General features: G+C 36.1%; 1 protein-coding gene across 1 annotated transcript in view; it reads left to right on the top strand.

The window, feature by feature from the left end:
- The first annotated feature begins 10,297 nt into the window (after positions 1-10,297).
- LOC141398692 (uncharacterized) overlaps positions 10,298-22,548 on the top strand; it is a 69,043-nt gene continuing 56,792 nt past the window's right edge. The window contains exon 1 of the mRNA XM_073976252.1: positions 10,298-11,051. The gene's annotated coding sequence lies outside the window, so the exon portion shown is untranslated. The remainder of the gene's footprint in view (positions 11,052-22,548) is intronic.

The raw sequence follows: 22,548 nt of genomic DNA, 5'->3' as shown, positions 1-22,548 counted from the left end.
GGCAAACACATTAAATAATCTTTATGAAATAATGATTTTTTTAACAGCATTAGGGTGCTTTTACACTTTTTTCCGAGCCAAACAAAATCACTTAAGGATTATTTGATATGGTTGAATCGCACTTTCCGACGGATTTTCTGTCACTACTTCTTCCAATCACAGTACCGATCGTTCGTATGGCTGTAGGCAACTGAATTCACCAACTTTTGTGAGTAATTTTCTCCAATGCAACGGCTTATGGACTACGGAGATTAGACATTCGAAGAGGGGAAAAGGGAAGTCTACGAATAAAGAAACAACGAACCAAAGAAACCATCAGCTTTCAGATCACACAGCGATTTTGTTCTTTTTAATGATCTTACCATTAACAACAAGTCCCAGAGCAAAAGGAAAAAAATATTGCCAGTAGGCAACCATATAGGTTCCAGGCCAGGAAATGAAATGCATCCAAGGGTCACCAGCAAGTATACAATATGGGATTGTTATTTTGGTGGAGGTCAACTCAGGAAGTCGGTATAAAAACACAAATGTATTTAATTGTTTGCACTTCTACTTTACACCAAACTCCACTTGGAGATAAACTTGGATAATTGTTTAACAATTAAGGCAAACTTTAGCTGACCAGAAAAAAAAAATAAAATTGCACAAGAATTCCTTTAATAATAGAAGTGAACTCTTTTATGACGAGAATGAAAATGTGCAAGATGGCTTCCTCGCCACACCCATTTGTAACCTTGGCCAAGATGAGGCATCAATAGCTGAATCACCTACACAATTGCACCCTTCCAAGTTGAAAGATGGCTACCTTCATCCTACCATTTTCACTCAAAACCGAATTGACTGAAATGCATAAAGAAAATGATAAATAAAAGTTGCTAACATACACATATACATGTAGAAAAAACAACGAGTATTCTATCCACAACTCGACAAGTGCAACGAGTTGCTTCATGGGGTTCACCTTGGAAAAGGAGACTTTACTGACGACGACAGTCATCAGCAATAATTGATCCGATTTTACATAATAATATGGGAATGAAGAGAAACATTGATATGAATAACTTTAATTATTGTAAAAATTCATAAAAGAATTAGAAAATATAAAAAAAGAAAATAAATAATGAATCGCCAGTCATGGGATTTGAACCCGGGCCTCATAACTCGGAATCCAGAACGTTTCCACTAGGCTACAGCCTAGGTAACAAACCAATCAACAATGTGACCAACTAAACTGCATCAGCTGGAACAGATCACCATAGGCAAGTTACACCGTTTAACAGGGGAAGAAAAGCAACAACAACTTAAACAGGTGAATTACATTCTTTAAATAAATCAACATAGCTCAACTTTCGGTGGAATATTAAACTAACAAGAACTGTTAGTTAACATTAGTAGACATGTAAAAATAACCAGAGGTGTTCAAACATACAACTTGAGGGTACCGCAGATAAATAAACTTGTGAACAGACAATCATATCTACATGCGCCTCTACTACAACGATTTGGTGGCATCCTTTTCTGGCTTCAGTAGCGGGACCAGCCTCCTCATTTCCAGACTTTTGGGAATGATGTAGTGGGCTAGCGGGTGGAGAACTTTGATGAAATACTCGACTCCCACCTCATCCTGTTGTTTCAGCATTACCATGGAGATTCCATTCCACACATAACGCCTCGCAACAGCATCCATTGTAAATTGTGAAGGTTCCATCTTGGCAGGAGGAGATCTAAAGCTGCGTAGAACTCTTCTATTCGTCCTGTCACTCCCTGAGTGCTCGACAAACTGTCGACTTAAATAACTAGCCCATCTCTTCGGATCAGTCAGCGTAACGTCGCCAACCGTTACTGAGGTCTATCTTCCGCCATTGACCCTTGCCCACAATTCACTTTTTCCGGCTCCCATGTTGAAGCTAGGTCAATTGCGAGTATTCGACCTGCCTCGGAACGTCCTTACTGCTACCCGAACATCAGAAGTGTTGGCCAAATTTTTTGAAGCGGTGATTAGCGAACTCTCTGAAACAAGGCCAATAAGCTTTCCCATGATTGATGAAAGTGCTGCGTTCAGAGGTGATGAAATCGGGCGGTCTGTTGGTGGTCGGAGCTATCAATCTGCTCAGCCAGCATTGTACTCCACAGGTCATGTCCAAGGATCGAATGCCACAAATTATGATAAAGTCTTCCAAGACCAGTCGGTTATGGCCTTCCGATAGCGGGCTAATGTTGGGCCTATAACCTGGGGTACAACTATTTATTAGCGGGTCCTATAAGTTTAGCACATTTAGTACGGATCATTAGAGCCAGGCTCAAACTAATCCCCCACCTCCACTTCTGATGCAATCCTTTCTCAGTATGGTTACTGCACCACCGAGATCATGATATTCTTCCGACTCAAAAAATTCACTATTTCCTCTCGGACGATTGTCCTTGTTACTATAATATAACATTTTATATTCCGAGATAATGAATTGTACCTGAGAAAGGCTTTGAAATATTATATTTAGTATAGATTTGATGTGTATGTTCTCAGAGCTATGTTCTGAGAACTGCGATCCTAAAGTTGATCAAATTTAACTCACTGAAATATTACATTTTTCAAATACTTATAGACCTCCCTCATTCGTGTATGTTCATTCAAAAATACCAAGAGATGATAAAATAATAAAAATGATTCACGTCAAAATCACTTTCTTTTTATACCCTCAGCATTTATGCTAACGAGGGTACACACAGAAAAAAGGCCTCTCTAACATATGTCCCAAACATATTTTGCAGCAAACATATATTTGTTTGCAAGTAGTCCCAAACATAACATATGTTTGGGTCCTGCAAACAAATATATGTTTCGGTGCAAACAAATTATATGTTTGGGAACAAACAAATTATATGTTTGGGTACAAACAAATACAAACCCAAAAGGCACAAAAAACAAACACATGCGCCAGTGGACGCTTTCTGAGAGCAAGGGAGCGTAAATGTCAATGTGAAACACATTGAAATGTATGCTCACTTGCTCTCAGCAAGCGCTCACTGACTATCTCCAGCATATACACACATTTATAAATGGTGTGGTTTATTGAAAGGCATAGAAAAAAAGCAAAAGCACAACAGACGCATAGGTACATACAAAATTACAAAGAAAGACAAAACAGACTTTAATAAAAGAAAAACTGAATGAAATAACTTGTAAAAAGTCGCACTTCTAAAACGAAAAAATAATATAGAAACATCGTTGAACGCTTCTCCTTAGTTGTGAAATAAAATCACATTTTCTTCAAAGTTCAAATCATCAGCGATAAATCGGCATCTGGAATCAAATGATTATATAGGTACATCCATATTTCAAATATACCTATGTATGTGTATGAAAAATGTATTGATGTAATTACCAATATTAAATGCGATTTCTTCCTTGTCCAATAAAATATTTCCATTCACCTTTTTGATTCAATTATAAAATGTATTGGATATTTAATTTACTAAAAAGCACAATTTCTTTAAGAAAAGACTTGGGCGTTTAAGTATTTTTTGTAATAATTCTTTAATAATTCATTTGTAGCACGATTTTAGGTAACATTAGTGCTTAAAAATGTTTAAATATGTAATGAAACACAAAAAAAAAAAACAAGTAAAAAAGTATCAGTGGGCTTTGCCGACAGACATATACCCTCAGCCTGTGCAAATTGAAACACTTTTTTCACAATAAACTTATGTATTTACTGCGTTTCAAAATGTTGGTCTCGTATGAACCGACAAAAATGTTGATTAGGATTAAAGTTCAAAAATTTTGCTGAAAAGGTACTTAAAGGAATGGACCGACATAGACCATGGGGGTGCCATAAGGGGTTTTAACACCCTTCGAGCTGTTTTCTCAAGAAGTATGGACTTGCCCCTGAAATAACTTTTACCATCGTAATTGAGGTAGCGAATGTAAGTTGCTTCAAAGTGATTCAAAGTGATTCAATAGCAGGTCTTAAGGTGATCTTATCCAAAATTTTGTGTGGGAGGTACGGGATGGAGTGGACAAATATAGTCCATATTCGAACCTGATCTATATCTGGTAGATATTATGAGAATGTGTAAAGTATGGACCAAATCGGTCACTCCCATCAAGAGTTATCGTGCCCACAATTTTTCCGAATATTTTTGAACTTTTGTGGCGTAGGTATCTGAAGGAGTGGACCGATATGGCTTATCTACGAACTTAAACTAAGTTTGGAAACATTTTGGAAACCGGCTTCCGTTCGAGAATTATCTTGCGCTTCCACCCATAAACATGGTGTCATAGGGTTTGTTTTTCAACTTTCAGGCTATTTTTTCAGGAAGTATGGACTTGCCCCTGAGGAAACTTGTACCTGCGTATAGGGGACAGTGAATACAAGATGGTACAACAAAAACCAAGGCGATTCGAGAGCAGGTCCTAAACTGAACTTTTCCGAAATTTTGTGTGGGAGGTACTCGAAGGAGTTTACCGATTGAGTCCATATTGGAACCTCATCTAAGTCTGGTAGAAATTTCGTAATGTGCAAAGTATGGACCAAATCGGTTACTCCCTTCAAGAGTTATCGTACGCACAAATTTTCCGAACATTTTCGAACTTCTGTGGGGGAGGTACCGGAAGGAGTGGACCTATATAATCCATCTTTGAACTTGAACTAAGTTTGGACAAAATATTACGAAAGCCAAATTTTGGACCGAATCGGCAGATCCGTTCGAGAGTTATCATTCGCTGCAACCACTACACACGGTGTCATAGGGATTTTTGTAACTTTCAGGCTATTTTCTAAGGTAGTATGGACTTGCCCCTAATGAAACTTACAGCGTCCTATAGAGGACAGCAAATACAACTTGCGTAAACAAAAATCAAAGCGATTCGAGACCAGGTCCTAAACTGAATTTTTCCGAAATTTTGTGTGGGAGGTACCCGAAGGAGTGGACCGATTGAGTCCATATTGGAACCTCATCTAAGTTTGGTAGAAGTTACACGATCTGCAAAGTATGGACCAAATCGGTTATTCCCTACAAGAGTTATCGTGCGCACAATTTTTGCGACAATTTTTGAACATTTGTGGGGGAGGTACCTGAAGGAATGGACCTATATGGCCCATCTTCGAACTTAAATCGAATCTGCACAAAATATTTCGATACCCAAAATTTTAATCGAGTCGATTGATCCGTTCGAGAGTTATCGTGCGCACCAGCCAGACAGACCGACAGACAGACGGACGGACATTGCTAGATCTACTCAAAATTGTTTGAAACGGATATCGTTCAAACATACTTGGGGTCTAAAACCACTATTTCGATGAGACACATTTTTGGTCGTATCAAAGTGTAAATACCCTCTGTAGCCTAAAGGCTGAGGGTATAAAAAAAATTATATATTAATTCTCCCTTAAATTTCCTCTGTTCCTATTTTGCTCACCATTGTTATAAACCAACATTCCGCAGCTGCGAGAGCCCTGTTGTTACTCTCTTTGACAAAAATCCTCTACACCCATAAAAAATATGTTCTACCATAAAAAATATGTTGGTACCCAAACATATAAAAGTTAGATATGTTACAAAATGTTGAAGACATATATTTGTTTGGACACCAACAAATTATGTTTAGATCCAAACATATATGTGTTTGCAATCAGTCCCAAACAATAATATTTGATTGGATCCAAACATATTTCTAACATATATTTTTCTGCGTGTATATACACTTTTATACGGGCAAAATGTGCCTTATCGAAATAATGGTTTTAGACCCCAAGTATGTTGGGACGAAATCCGTTTCAGACAATTTCGAGTCGATTTAGCAATGTCCGTCCGTCCGTCTGGCTGGCTGGCTGGTGCGCGAGAACACACTCGAAGGGATGAGCCGATTAGAACCAAATTTTGCACTTCGTAATATTTTGCCCAAACTTAGTTTAAGTTCGGTCCACTCCTACAGGTACTCCTCCCACAAAAGTTCGAAAATGTTCGGAAAATTTGTGCGCACGATAACTCTTGAAGAGAGTAACCGATTTGGTCCATACTTTGCACATCGTAGAATACTTACCAGACTTAGATGAGGTTTCAATATGGATTCAATCAGTCCAATCCTTCGTGTACCTCCCACACAAAATTTCGGAACAGTTCAGTTTAGGAGCTGCTCTCGAATCGCTTTGATTTTTGTTGTAACAACTTGTATTCACTGTCCCCCATACGACGGTACAAGTTTCATCAGGGGCAAAACCATACTTCGTGAGGAAATAACCTGAAGGTTTAAAAAAAAAACACCTATGGCACCATGTGTAGCGGTTGGAGCGCAAGATAACTCTCGAACGTATCTGCCGATTTGGTCCAAAATTTAGCCTTCATAATTTTTGTCCAAACTTAGTTTATGTTAGGTTTGTGGGGAGGTACCTGAAGGAGTTACGTCCACCACAAAGGTTTAAAATGTTTCTGTAAAATGATGTGGACGATAACTCTCGAAGGGATCAATCGATTTGGTCCAAACTTTGCACATCGTATTATTCCTTCTAGATATAGATCGGGTTCGAATATGGACTATATAGGTCCACTCCTTCGGGTACCTCCCACACAAATTCGGATACAGTGAAGTTTATGAGCTCCTCTCGGATAGTTTTGAATTGTTTTTATTTTTCAGTAGGTTGTCCTTGCGGCTTTCTTTACGACCATACATTTGTGTTCTTGCGCAAATCCATACTTCCCGAGATATTGGCCTAAAAGCTCCAAGAAATCCTGACGACATTAACCAAAATGGCAAATCCGCAAGATAATTCACGCAGGGAGTTTCTGATTGGTGCAGACTTTGCACATCATATTATTTCATCCAGTCCTGAATCAGGTTGCAATATGCACAATATCAGTCCTCTACTTCGGGTACCTCCCACACAAAATTTGGAAAAAATGAAGTTTAAGAGCTCCTCTCGCATCGTTTTGATTTTTTTCAGTAGGTTGTTCTAGCGACCTCATTTACAAAGGTACACTTTTTTCCGGAGTAGGTTAATACTTCCCGACATAATGACCCAAAAGCTCCAAAACCCTGCCGGCACATGCTAAAATGGCTATTGTGCAAGATAACTCTAAAACTTTTTCAAACATTTCTTCCAAACTTAGTTTAATGTAATTTAAAGTAATTCGTGTCCTTTATGAAGAATTTTAGTTACTACAAATGTTTGGTATATGTCAATAATTTGGTATAGCCCCATATTACGGCACGTAGTTAGAATTAAAAGAAAATGGCGTAATTATTGTGTTTTGTTTGGTTTTGTTTTTTTTAGTTGCTGATAGTCAGCACACACGGTGCTCTTGAAACAATTTTAAATGGAAGGTGCTTACACCTCGGAAGTTTTTGCGGATTCTGAAACTACAATGTTTATATATGAGAAAAATCAAAAAACAAAAAAAAAAATCGCCGGAGCGCTTTTTAATAAATCGCGAGTTAAGTTGACATTTTTAGGGGTTGTTAAGGTTTTCACGATTTTGCCGAAACCGCAAGTCCTATCAAAATGGGACTAAAGAAAATGTTGTAGGTATGAAAATTCTCTACAAGATCGACCTTTATAATATTTTCGTAGGTTTTACCATTTTTGATATATAGAAGTTCAAATTGGGACAATGCATTCACTGTATCGCCGCCTTATAAAACAATGTCATGAAGGGTGCGCCTTAACTAACTTTTGATGAAAACCTCTTACACAGGGGAAGTTTTTGTGAATTCTGAAACAGCAATGTTCATATATGAGAAAAATCCAAAAACAAGAAAAAATCGCTGTAGGGATTTTTATATAAATCGCGGTCAAAATTCACATTTTTAGGTGTTTTTTAGGTTTTCACGATTTTGCTTGGAAACCGCAAGTCCAATCGAAATAGAGCTAAAGAAAATGTTGTAGCTGTGAAAATTCTCTAGAGGATTGGCCTTTATCATTTGTTCCCAGCCTGTACCATTTTTGAGATAAAGAAGCTCAGTTTACATTTTTAGGTTTTTTTTGTTAGGGTTTCGCGATTTTGCTTGAATACGGTAAGTCTTATCGATATGGGACCTGAGAAAATCTTAAAGCTGCGAAAATTCTCTACAAGACTGGCTTAAGTAACTTGTCCTAAGTTGTACCATTTTTTGGATATATAAGTTTAAGTTGGGAATTTGCAGTCATGATATTGTTTTATAAGGGGGCGATGCAGCATTGAATTGAATTTGGATTGTCCCAATTTGAACTTCTATATCTCAAAAACGGTAAAACCGACGAGAATACCATCAAGGTAATTCTTGTAGAAAATTTTCATTGCTAGTCCCATTCATTTTTAGTCCCATTTTGATAGGACTTGCGGTTTCTAAGCAAAATCGTGAAAACCTAAACAATCCCTAAAAATGTCAACTTAAATCGCGATTTATTTAAAAAGCGCTCCGGCGATTTTTTTTGTTTTTTCTCATCTATGAACTTTGTAGTTTCAGAATCCGCAAAAACATCCAAGGTGTAAGCACCTTCCATTTAAAATCGTTTCAAGAGCACCGTGCACAGCTGACTGATACTTTCTTGCTTGTTATACAATTAGAGGAAAAAAATTCATTCATGTTTACCCCTTCATATACGTATTTCCCAACCTTCATATAAAACATTAAAAGAAAACCAGCAGAGTTAACCCTCAAACAGTACGTGATTGTGACTAGGCCTATTTCATATCGAGATTGTTAAATTCTGTGATAAATTAGATTACGATATGTTAGCGTCATTAAATACCCAGCGAAAATCCCCTTACCACATAATAGTTTTATAAGCATTGGTACCCATAACAACTTACTAACCAACCCATTAGCTCATTATTTTAGAAAAGTTCATGTAGCACGAAATAAGTCGTCATAAATCGGCCACCAGATTTTTTTCAATTTTATAGTCCGGTCAAAATAGACATTGAAATAGCAAAAATTCCCACAGAGCTTAATTTTGGTGGAGAGCTAGGGTTTGCCATTAGAAGCAACGTCCTAAAAGTCCCCATCGATCCCATGTGTGCAAAAAAAAAAAATTATTCGGGGTCAAAGGTCAAATTTTATGGGTTTTTTATGTTTTCGGATTTATTTTTTGAAAACGGTTGATCTAATCAAAAAGTGACTAAAGTAAATATTGTAGACAGGAAAATTATCTACAAGTTTGACTTTTACAATTTTTTTTTCTAGGAGAAACCATTCTTGATATATAGCTGTTCTAAAAAACACATGATTTCTATGCACTTATAAGGGAAATATGCACATATTCAGACGAACCGGCTAAAATAAGCGAAGTAATCGGGTCTGTCCCCCAAAAAATATATATTTTCTTGAAGAGCGAAATTATAGCTATCTTCTAAAAAAAATCCAACAAAATCGGAGCGTGTTTAGTAGAGTTATTCAATGTTAGAGTCATTTTATGCGAAAATAGCCCATTTAACCCACATGTATAATCGAAAGCCCAACGGGAACGACCCCAACGAAAACTCTCCGATTTTTTTCAAGTTTTGTCCGAAGGTAGGGTTTGTTGCGCTGATTACGGACATGTATAATTTTCAACGGTTGCGGATCCGGTTCGCCGGTTATTCGACCCGAAAAGCCAAATTTAAAAACCGGGTTAGACCCGGTTCTACTGAACCGATTACTACAAAGTGGATATCGCGGCTAATTCTTTATTTGACCTTTAGATCGCGATATCTCGAAAATGGTAGGTTTTTTTTAAGAATCATAAAGACCACTCTTGTAAACAATTATTGAATCTACAACTTTTACTTTAGCCGGCTTTTGCTAAGTCTTACCGTTTTTGAGAAAAATTATAAAAACTGAATAATGCCTCCAAACATGACCTTTGACCCCGAATAACTTCTTTTGCACACATGGGATCGATGGGGACTTTTAGGACGTTGCTTCTAATGGCTAACCCTAGCTCTCCACCAAAATTCACCTTTGTGGGAATTTTTGCTATTTCCCCCTTATACGCATGTCTATTTATATTACCACACTCCACATTTTTTGTTTGTCCGATGGCAGAATAAATCAAAGTGTTTCTTTGATTCTTTGCCGACGCTGAGTGTTGAACTAACGACTATTCCTTTTAAACTACTCCCAATAAAGAATGAAGATTATTTATATTACTTTGTAATGGGTTCTCAAAACAGATCATTCATTATGTCCGCATCATGTATGTCTCGTAGTACACAAACATCTCCCATGGCTCCTAAGGGGTTCATATCGTATATAGGGGTTAAAGAAAAACCATTTAAATTAAGAAGAAAACAACAAAACGAAACGAGAGTGAAAATAAATAAAAACACAAAATTTAACAAAAAAAAGCAGCAACGTTTCGAATTGCCAATGTGAATTTAGTACATTTTTTAATTCGGCAAAAGAAGATGTTTCGATTTATTGTCATTCAAACAAATTTTCCGCAGAAAAGAAATCAAAACCCAAAAAAACTTAATTTTTTATACAAACTAAAAAAATAAACTCAACTGTTTATAAATTTGTGAGAAAAAAATGTTAAACACAGATTGCATAAAATATCAATAGTGTAATAAAAAATTGTGAAATAAAATGTTTTAAAAATACAAAAAAGTCAAAATCTATTTTAAGATCTAAAAATAGAATATAATGTGCGTCTTGTGTACATTGACGATGAAAATAAATAAACAACAAAGAAAAACAAAACAAACATAAGAACATTTTAAAACAATTCACCCACTGCTAAACGTACCTCCCCACTTGAGACGCAATTTGCCATTCACTTACAGTCCAAAAACAAAAACAACAAATACCCTCAAAAAATATTCAAAAATAACTAAAGACTCAAACCACAAACCAGTAATTCTACCTTCTTATGCCGCGTTTTTTGTGTTTTAATTTGATCGCGAAATTTATCACCAAAACGTGAGAAGAGTTTTTTGTTTGACTGCCGACACCCAATATCCACCACCCTACGCTTCAGCTTCCCCACAAAAAGAACGTGCTGAATTTGCAATAAGAGACCAATCATCATCGGCCAGCCACCACCACCAACAACAGCTCCACTTTACATAAATAAATATTTATGAGGACCTAGGTATTGTTGAATGATTTGCTGTTCTTTTTCACAATTTTGAATTCAAATTTGAAATTTTTCGCATTTTAAGTGAAATTATGTTTCGCACAAAGAAACGATTGACTGGATTGGATTTTATTGTGCGACGTGTGTCCATTCCGGTTTTCTATGTTTTATGTGCACTATTTGAATGTCCAACAGAGCCAAATACCAATTGGCGCGTGGGGAAAATAATAAAAAGGTTTTAAAAATATAACTGTTCTGCGAAAAATCGCTATACTGAGATTGAATTTTTATTGTGAATCAGAGGTGTTAATAAACGCCAATTATAATATGCATGATCTGAAACAATGAAGAAGTCAAAATGGGAAATATTAATATTAAAAATATAAATAAATTATCTATTTTTGTATTTGCAAATTACAAATGAAACTTTAGTATTTCTACAAAAGATAGTAAAAAATCTGGTCATTCGAATCCGATAGCCATAATATTTCCGTATTTAGAGTTCTGGGATCCATGGGAAAAATTGAGTTTGTGCATTTCAATTAATTGATTTTATTTTGCAAAATGTTAGAAATTTATGTCTGAATAAGTCACAGCTATCTGCGACAAGTTTAAAGTAGGAACTAGGTCCTCAATTTGCAAGACGGCAGTTGATCATACTATAAGTCAGTAGTGTATGGCAAGCTATGCGGCGACGATATGGTCCTTGAAAACAAGTGCAATGCTTTGAAATAGTATCCAGATCTCTCAGAACGCTGTCCTGTGAACTGCAGCAGTGTGCCTCCGCCGTGGGCCATTTAGATGAGGATCAAAGATTCTTCCAGTACGTAAGCCTACAGATATGATTTTGTTACAGTATCTGCTTGGAACTAACCGTGGGGGTATTCCCATCTTCGAGCTTGATCTAAGTTTGGATAAAACATTAAAAGGGACAATTTTTACAGAACAAGTAAAAAAGTATCAGTCGGCTTTGCCGACAGAGACATACCCTCAGCCTGTGTTGATTGAAATGCCTTTTTCCCAAAAAAAAAAACTTATGTATTTAGAGGGTTTTCAAAATGTTGGGCGTATGAACCCTCAAAAGTATGGATAGGATTAAAGCTCAAAAATTTTCGGGGATAGGGATTTTTTTTATCACACTAGCTTACGAAAAACATAATATCGCTGAAAGCAGGGCCACTAGCAAAACTTTCGGTAAAAATGTCCAAAGCATCCTCGAACAGACCGTTAAGCACACAAAAATGTTTAACATTTTTGTGGGTGGTACCACAAGGATTGGACAGATAGGGCCCCACTTTGAACATAAACTAAGTTTCGACAATATTTAGAGATCTTTGGACCAAATCGGTTGCTACGTCTATGAGAAATCGCGCGTACCATTTTAGCGAATATTTTCGAACTTTTGTGGGGGAGGTACCGGAAGGACCGATAAGCACCACCTTCGAATTTCATCTAATATTTGAACAAATATTAAAATATACAAAGTGTGGACCACGCAGTATTGGGTTCGAGTTTTCCACACACTACATATGGTGCCATATGGGGTTTTTTACAACTTTCGGGCGGTTTTCTCACGAAGTATGGACTTGCCCCTGAAAAAAACATTTACTGCCGTAATTGAGGCAGCGAATGCTGCTTCAACAAAAATCAAAGTGATTCGAGAGCAGGTCTTAAAGTGAATTTACCCAACATTTTGTGTGCGAGGTACCCGAAGGAGTAGACAAATACGAGTATAGTCCATATACGAACCTGATCTATATCTGGTAGATATATTAGGATGTGTGAAGTATGGACCAAATCGGTCACTCCCATCAAGAATTATAGTGCGCACAATTTGTCCGAGCATTTTTGAGCTTTTGTGGGGGAGGTACCTGAAGGATTGGACCGATATGGTTTATCTTCGAACATAACTAAGTTTGCACAAAATATTACGTAGGCCCCATTTTGGACCGAATCGACAGATCCGTTCGAGTGTTATCTTGCGCTCCAACCACTACACACGGTGTCATAGGCGTTTTTTGTACCTTTCAGGCTATTTTCTCAGGAAGTATGGACTTGCCCCTGGTGAAACTTATAGCGTCGTATGGGGGACAGTGTATACAAGTTGCTACAACAAAAATCAAAGCGATTCGAGAGCAGGACCTAAACTGAACTTTTCCTAAGTCTGGTAGAAATTTCACGATGTGCAAAGTAGGGACCAAATCGGTATCTTCCATTAAGAGTTATCGTGTGCACAAATTTTCCGAACATTTTCGAACTTTTGTGGGGGAGATACCGGAAGGAGTGGACCGATGTAGCTCATCTTCGAACTTAAACTAAGTTTGGGCAAAATATTACCAAAGCCAAAATTTGGACCGAATGGGTTGATCCGTTCTTGAGTTATCGTGCGCTCCAGCCAGCCAGACAGACGAACGGACATTACTAAATCAACTCCAAATTGTCTGAAACACATTTCGTCCAAATATACTTAGGGTCTAAAACCGTTATATTGATGAGGCACATTATGCCCGTATGAAAGTGTATACATATACCCTCGTTAGCATAAATGCGGAGGGTATAAAAATGTTTAACTCTTGTAAGAAAGGTACCAGAAAGTGTGAACCGATAATGGAGTTTTCTGTAATAGGAAGTATCCCAGTGGGTGCGGACCTATATTGGCCATCTTTGAACATGATTTAAGTTTGGATAAAATATTATGAGTGCCAAATTTTGTTAGGAATCGGGTGATCCTTTCGAGAGTTGTCGTGCGCTCCACTCCTTCGGGTACCTCGCCACGAAAGATAAAAATTTTTGGTTAAAATAATACGCACGGTAACTCCCGAAGAACGCATGATAAATCATATTTTGCATATTGTAATATTTCTACCAGATATAGATCAGGGTCGAATATGGACTATACCGGCTACATGGTGAGCTCGAGATCTCTATCGCGAGGGTGCAATTTTTATCAATGAAAGTACCATACTTCCTGAGATAATATCTGAAAGCTGTAATAAACACCCAGTGAAATTTTAAGGAAGCGGTTCTATGCGATGACGTGATTTCGTATCATCTTTTGCATTGGTTCAAACGATGTGGTGAAAGATCCGATCTTTTCATTAGCATTTGAACCCATGCAAAGGAAGCCGTGAAAGATCCGATCTCTTCATCAGCATTTGAACGCATTCCATCGATCCAATAAAGATGATGTTTGTGTTTTTTTATTTACACACCTTTATACTTTCTTTTATTTGTCTAAATATGTTATATCTATATAAGGTTTACTATTTACATTAGACTTGATGTTGTCGGCGATTCAAAATCTCGTCGTAATGTTGTCTTACATTTCCTGTATATCAGACAAGTATAACTTCTAAACAATTGGTGTTGTACCTAGCTCGAAACGTCGTTCAGACCAGGGTTTCGGTGTCGGAGTCTACCATTAGGAGTCGAGCAATTTTGCTGGAGTCTGAGTCGAAAAATAACTCGACTCCGGGCGAAATTTTTTCCACGTTATAGAAATATAACATTAAATTTTGAACTAGAACAAATCATTATTTATTTTAAAAGAAAGGTATGAGAAAACATATATGCAAAGGAAATGTACTATCCTCTGAATCCCTATTTTGTTGATCCAACTGATTCTTTATATTTTTGCAGACAAAAGTAAAGTTCTATGATAATCGAATTAAAATTGGACCTTTAACATCTTTCGTCACAAAGGTCTATTGGTATTCTCATCTTGTTTTTTATGAGAAGTCATCCTTGTCTTCTATTAAAGACATTGTGTTCTCTATGGGAAATTTTACTGAATACCCTGTGACACAAAATGGAAGTTAAGATCTGGAAGAAGAAAAAATCCTTTTCGGAATAAAAGCCCCAATTCAGAACTCCAAAGGATCCCATGGCTGAAATTTCTGAGTTATGAAATAATGAATTTTTTGATTGACCCCCATCAATCATTGAGAAATAGCTTTGTATCTCTGTTTGGAGATATTGTTTCATCATTTTTAGATGACATGTTTTCAGTTAAATAGAATAAGGAACCTTTCTGTCGAATTTGCTGTCCTTCTAGCTCAGTTCCTGTTTGTACATGAACTCAAAAAGTTAAACAAAACACAATTTCCTACAAAAATGTTCCACTGAAAATTATATGTAGGTTTACCATATCCAAGAAATCGATATTGTCACGTTTCCATTGTCCTTTATGAGTTTTACCCGTTACTTTCTCAAAAAAAAAAAAACGTATGTTTATATATGTATTTCGGTAAATTTCGCATAATCTATTAACTATATATGAAATTCGGATGCTTCTGAATTATGGCATCATCAATTCGTTGTTGGTCAACGATATATTCATCCCGCCATAACTCAGAAGACTGACAAACGGCGAATATTTCTTCTAGGAGTCATTATATACACAATGAAGGCTTTAGATATAGATATTCAAATAACCGGATCTGTCCGCCAGGAACAGATATAGTTCATGTGTATCCGAGTTTTCTACACAACCAATAGCATATACGAAATTTAATGAAATACATAATCATAGAGTTTTCTTGAGAAATGATCGGGTAAAAGTGATAAAGGACAATGAAAACATGACAAAATCGATTTCTTGTCCTAGTGGACCGACCCTATATAAAATGATTCTAGCAACATTTTTGTAGAATATTTTCATGCACGAAGTCGTGTGCTAATTTTTCAGTTCCAGAAAACATCCATCTGCCTGAGTGGTGTACACAATATATCTCAAATATTTCACACCAAAGTTCAAAATGTGAGCGCTGAATTTTAGTTCAAGGGGTGATCCCTACTTATAAATTTCAGAAAAAAGTAGAAAGTATAAATAGCATAGAATATGTGGTCAAATTTTTAAGTCGATCGGAACAATATTGCCTTAGTATGATCGTTGGATGGGAACAATTTATTTTATTTTGTATGCGGCATATAAACTGTTTTTTTTTTTCTCGAAATCGGTCAATTGGTTTATTAGTTTCCGAGCTAGAGTTGGCACCACAAAATGCTTTAATAAAAACAATGAAATTCTCAAATTACAAATGAAATAATTCGAAATTCAATCGGAATTCTCAAATTACAAGTGAAATGTTTCGAATTACAACTGAAATTATTCGAATTACATGTGAAAATGGTGTAGTACAAATATGAATTCTATTATTTTTAAACATTTTATTCTACAATAGTTACCATGTTTCGGTTGTCTTATTTATACTTATTTAGATGGCTTTTATTCCAAACAGAACATATTGTTACATAAGCCGAACTAAGAATATATTTCTACTATGCTTCTCCAATTTTGGATGTCATGTTTTGTGACATCATATTCAATTTGGTCTTTCCATTGGAGTTTTGTCGTAAAATTACTCGTATTCATATTATAGACCGGGTCTATTTTATTCTTATTTTTAATTCCACAAAATGAAACAGGTTTCAAAACACAAAATCTATTTTCCTTTTTGTTTTATAACTATTTACATAGTATTTTTAATTAATATATGTAAATTTTGCCACTATCGACCACTTTCTTCTGTCTTTTATTTTCATTTTAACAATTAATTTTGCAAGTTAACAATTATTCGGGTACATGATTATTGGATCATTTATCTTTCACCACTTCATTTGCACTCATGAAAATTCGATGAGAAAGATTGAATCTTTCACGACTTCAATTGCACTCATGAAAATTCAATGAAAAGGATCAGATCCTTCACGACTCCAGTCGAACTCATGAATATTCGATGAAAAAGATCGAATTTTTCACAACTCCATTCGAACTCATGATAATTCAATGTAAAAGATCGAATCTTTCACGACTTCATTTGAACTCATCCAAAAGAACCAGTGAAATCATGATTTCACATGGAAATACTTGCATTTAATTTTGCTGGGAAGTATAAATTTCAAACATTTTGTTATAAAATTTAAAGTAATTCCCAAACAAGAAATTCGTAAAAGAGTGCAGTTGGAGACCATGGCGAAATCTGAACTGGTGTTGGGAAGATAATAGAAAAAAAAACATTTTGTAAGATGAAACAAAATTAAAATGGGGAGAGCGGATAAAGTAAACTTTGTTGCGGTACAGCGACGGTGATAAATTGCAAATTTTTATATAATTTTTTTGCTGATAAATTACACTGTACAACACAAGAAATAATTACAACATAATTCGGCCAGATTATGAAAGAGGACCGAAAAAAAGAAGACACGTGTATCGGCGTTTTGAAAGGTTACTTCGGGAAGTAACCTAAATACGCGTGGCAAATTCCAAAAACAGTTTGGATCGAGCACACATAATCTTTTGAAAGAATTTATTAGGAAAAACATCAATCTATACTTATAAAAGAGTTCAGTAATGATGACTCACTGACTGACTGACTGATTCATAATCAACGCCCAGGCTAAACGGCTGGAGCTAGAATCTTGAAATTTTAAGGGGGTGTCACTCTTGGTTCCAAGGTGTCAGATAAGGCTGGTACTAAATATGGTACCCTTAGTATTAGGCAAACGCGAAGAGCTAGAATTCTGAAATTTGGAATGAAGTTCATCAATGGAGAGTTAGAAAGGTGTACCAATGGGTTTTTGGAAATTCGAACTATAAGTGTACGAAAAGTACTAAAAGTTAATAAATTTAGTACCATTTGGTATTACGTGAACGGATAGAGCTAAAATCTTGAAATTTGGAATAAAAATCAAGGTTTAGAAGATGAGTTGATATAAGGAGGTGGTTTTGAAAATTTGGTACAATTTGAATTTGGGCGAACCGATAAAGTTGGAATTCTGAAACTTGGAATTACTATTACTCAGTGTAGGTTTGATATATGGAGGTAGTTTTCGAAATTCGTACATATGGGTACGAAAGGTACTAAATAGTACAAAATAAGGTACAATTTGGATTAGGGGGAACGGATGGAGCGGGAATCCTGAAATTTAGAATTATGATTACTGCCGGAGTGTAGGATAGAGGTGTTTTGGAAATTCTTTTGGGTACGAAAAGTACTAAATGGTACAAAATTTGGTACAATATGAATTTAAGTGATCGGATAGAGCTGGAATAGTGAAATTTGGAATTAAGATTACTATTGGAGTGTGGGATTGGGATACTTTTGGAAATTCGTATTTATGGCAACGAAAAGTACTAAATTCGTACTTGTGGGTACAAAAAGTACTGAGTGGTACTAAATTTGGTACAATAGGGATTTGGGTGAACGGATCGAGCTGAAAACCTGAAATTTGGAATTGAGATTACAGTTGGAGTGTGGATGTTTCGGAAATTCGTACTTATGTGTATGAAAATTACTAAATGGTACTAAATTTGGGACAATGGGGATTTGGGTGAACAAAAAGAGGTTGAATCTTCAATTTTGGAATTAAGATTACTGTTGGAGTGTAAGATTGAGATAAGTTTGGAAATTCGTACTTATGGGTGGTAAAAGTACTAAATAGTACTAAATTTGGTATAATTTGGATTTGGACGAACAGGAAGAGTTGGAATTCTAAAATTTGGAATTAATATTACTGTTGGAAAGTAGAATTGGGGTGGGTTTGGAAATTCGTGTTTATGTGTACGAAACGTACTAAATGGTACTAAATTTGGTACAATTCTGATTTCGGAAAATGGGTGGAGCTGGAATCCTGAAATTTGGAATAAAGATTACTGTTGGAGTGTAGGATTGAGGTAGTTTAGGAAATTCGTACTTATGGGTACGAAAAGTACTAAACGGTACTAAATTTGGTACAGCTGAGATTTGGGTTAACATATAGAGCTGGAATCCTGAAATTTGATATTACTATTACTGTTGGAGAATAGGAATGAATGAATGGTAGTTTTGGAAATTCATGCTTATGGGAACAAAGAGTACAAAATGGTACTAAATTTGGTACAATTTGGATTCGGAAGAACGGATTGAGCTGGAATCCTGAAATTTGGAATAATAATAAGATTACTGTTGGAGTGGAGGATTGAGGTAGGTTTCGAAATTCGTACTTATGAGTACGAAGATTACTAAATGGTACCAAATTTGGTAAAATCTTTGTTTGGGGAACGGATAGCGCTAAAATCCTGAAATTTGGAATGAAGATTACTGTTGGAGTGTAAGAATAAGGTCGTTTCGGAAGTTCGTACTTATGGGTACGAAAAGGTACCAAACTTTTTACAATTTCGATTTGGGTGAACGGATAAATTTGGAATCCTGAAATTATTAAGATTACTGTTGGCGTGTAGGATTGAGGTAGCTTCCGAAATTTTTAGCTATGGGTACGAAAAGTATTTAATGGTACTAAATTTTGTATACTTTGGATTGGGGCGAACGGATAGAGTTGAAATTTGGAATAAGGATCAATGTAGGGATGTAGGATACAGATATGGAAGTCGTTTTGGAATATCGTAGTTTTGTGTACGAAACATACTACAAGGTACTTAATTTGGGTGCCACCGTGGTGCAATGGTATGCACACCCGCCTTGCACGCTAAAGGTCGTGGGTTCAATTCCCCGGCCAGTCAACATCAAACACTTTTCAACGGTGGCAAAATACCCCTCGGTAATGTTGGCGACATTTTCTGAGTATTTCAGCCTTGTATAACTTCTCTACAAGTGGTGTCTCAGACACGCCGTTTGGACTCAGCGATAAACAGTAGGTCCCATATCATTGAGCTAATATGAATCGGGATGCACTCATTGATATGTGAGAAGTCTCCCCTGTCCCGCCTGGGATGTTTGTGGAACAATTACATTACCTAATATTCTTATATTCTAAATTGTTATATATTTTTACAATTTGGATTTGGTTTAACGGATAGAGCTAGAATCCTGAAATTTGAAATTAAGACTACTGTTAAAGTGAAGGATTGAGGTAGTTTTGGAAAATCTTACTTATGGGTACGAAGAGTACGAAATGATAAAGCTGGAATCTTGAGATTAGGAATTACGATTACTGTTATTATTTTGTATTAATGTCAGTGTAGGGTTGATATATGTCATCGAAATACGTACCATAAGGGTAAGGGTGAGATACGGCTAATTTTTTTTTTTTTTGAAATCCGAACTAAAGTGGTACAAACAGTACTAAAATAAAAATAAATATTGATTAAAATTGGTATTAGTGCAACAAAAATTTCAGTGTTCGCCATTTCCACATTATATATTGTTTATTTGTTTTTATATTTTTTCCGCATACGAAGTAGCGGGCGCATTGCTAGTAAAATATATTTTGTGACCGCAGATAATGAAAATGTGAATAAAAACGGTAGAGTATGGTCCTAAATCGTATAGAAAAAGAGAAAGCTTCTGGAGATGTTAAATGTTATAGCTGCAAATTTCTTTTGTTCAGACACTCATAATAAAATGTTATTTGAAACATTTCTTCTTTTGACAAAACCCCCAAAAAGTGAGGTATTTTAGCAGATTTTGACTCAGTATGGAATAAATTTTAATTAAGAGTCTAAAAGTTTAACAAATAATTTCTACCTATAATATCTAATTTTTCATTTTCTTAACAAAGTATTTTACTCAGATATCTAGTTTGTTCTAGGACTTACAATGAAATATTGTGTAGAATATTTCTTCATTAAACACCTTTTGTCTAGAACTAAATTTCATGTTACTTTCATGCATCAACTCGAAAAAAGAACAAAACAATTTTATTCAAAAAAAAAAATTTGGGTGTTTTGTTGGCAAATTTGATGTATATATTTTCTTGATATATGTATATTGCAAATACATATTTCATTTATTCGGCGACTTTTATTGAAATTTGATGGAGATTATTTTTGTTTTTGACGTCTTCTCTCTAGAATGAAGTTTTGTGGGACAAAACTTAATAAACTTAGATAAAGTACAACATTAACCCTAAAATGTGATTTTACTTTTGGCAAATTCCTGGCGTTCAGGTACGATTTAGAGTTTTGGTGTATTCGGGGACCTATAGTAAAATTTTATGACAAATAATTTTGTAGAATATTTTGATCTGATACGATCACATTTTAAAGGAGTTTTTAAACGATTTTGAAAAAAGGGACAAAAATACCCTTTCAGTGACTCGCATGAGGGTTAATTTTTTTCAATAAAGATACTCCGCATTATTGACAGTAATATTGCCAAAAACACTTTATACCTAAAATGCAGTGACTCCAAGGAATCTGATGTCGAATATTTCAAAACCTGTAGAAATGGGCGGAACTTGCCACGCCGATACACTTGTCTTCTTTTTTGCGGCCCTCTTTCATAATATGTGCGGGGTTTCTTGTAATTGAAACAAGTAAAAAAGTGTCAATCGGCTTTGCCGAAAGAGGTATACCCTCAGCCAATGTGCATTGAAACTTTCATCTAAGGACAGATAGAATGTATTTAGCGTCTCTTCAGAATTTTGTGGCCCTTTTTCAACATTTGAACTTGCCGACAAAAATGTGGACTAGGAATTAACACAAATGTTGAACTTTTGTGGGGGAGGTACCCTTAGGGAGGACCGATATGGGCCATTTTAGAAGTTAAACTAAATTTTGACAAAATATTAGGAGATCCAAAATTGGTTGCACCCATGAAACTAAGTTTGGATAAAATATGCACCAAATCGGTAGAACAGTTCGAGAGCCACATATGGTGACATAGAGCTTTTTACACCTTTCGGGATGTTTTCCCAAGAAATATGGACCTGCTCCTGAAAAAACTTTTACCGTCGTAATGGAGGTAGCGAATGCAAATCGTTTCTACAAAAAACAAAGTGATTCGAGAGCAGGTCTTAAAGTGAACTTATCCGAAATATTGTGTTTGAGGTACCCAAAGGAGTGCACAAATATAGTCCATATTCGAACCTGATCTATATCTGGTAGATATATTAGGATGTGCAGAGTATGGATTACATCAGTCACTCACTTCAAGAGTTATCGTGCGCATATTTTTTTTCCGAAGATTTTTGAATTTTTGTGAGGGAGGTACCTGAAGGAGTGGGCTGACATGGTTTATCTTCGAACTTAAACTATGTTTGGACAAAATATTACGAAGGTCAAATTCTGGACCGAATTGACAGATCCGTTCGAGATTTATCTTGCGCTCCAACCTCTACACACAGTGTCATAGGGTTTTTTTTGCACCTTTCAGGCTATTTTCTCAGGAAGTATGGACTTGTCCCTTATGAAACATGTACCGTCGTATGGTGGACAGCGAATACAAGTTGCTACAACAAAAATCAACGCGATTCGAGAGCAGGTCCTAAACTGTACTTTTCCGAAATTTTGTGTGGGAGGTACCCGAAGGAGATGGCCGATTGAGTCCATATTTAAACATCATCTAAGTCTGGTAGAACTTTCACGATGTACAAAGTGTGGGCCAAATCGGTTACTCCCTTCAAGAGTTATCGTGCGCACAAACTTTCCGAACATTTTCGAACTTTTGTGGGGGAGGTACCGGAAGGAGTGGACCGATATAGCCATCTTCGAACTTAAACTAAGTTTGGGCAAAATATCACGAAAAAAGCCAAATTTTGAACAGAATCGGTTGCTCCGTTCGAGAGTTATCGT

Source organism: Musca autumnalis, unplaced genomic scaffold, assembly GCF_047663935.1.
Source record: "Musca autumnalis isolate F117 unplaced genomic scaffold, ASM4766393v1 scaffold_3, whole genome shotgun sequence".
NCBI classification, from domain to species: Eukaryota; Metazoa; Arthropoda; class Insecta; order Diptera; family Muscidae; genus Musca; species Musca autumnalis.
This window is presented reverse-complemented; position numbering and strand designations above follow the sequence as displayed.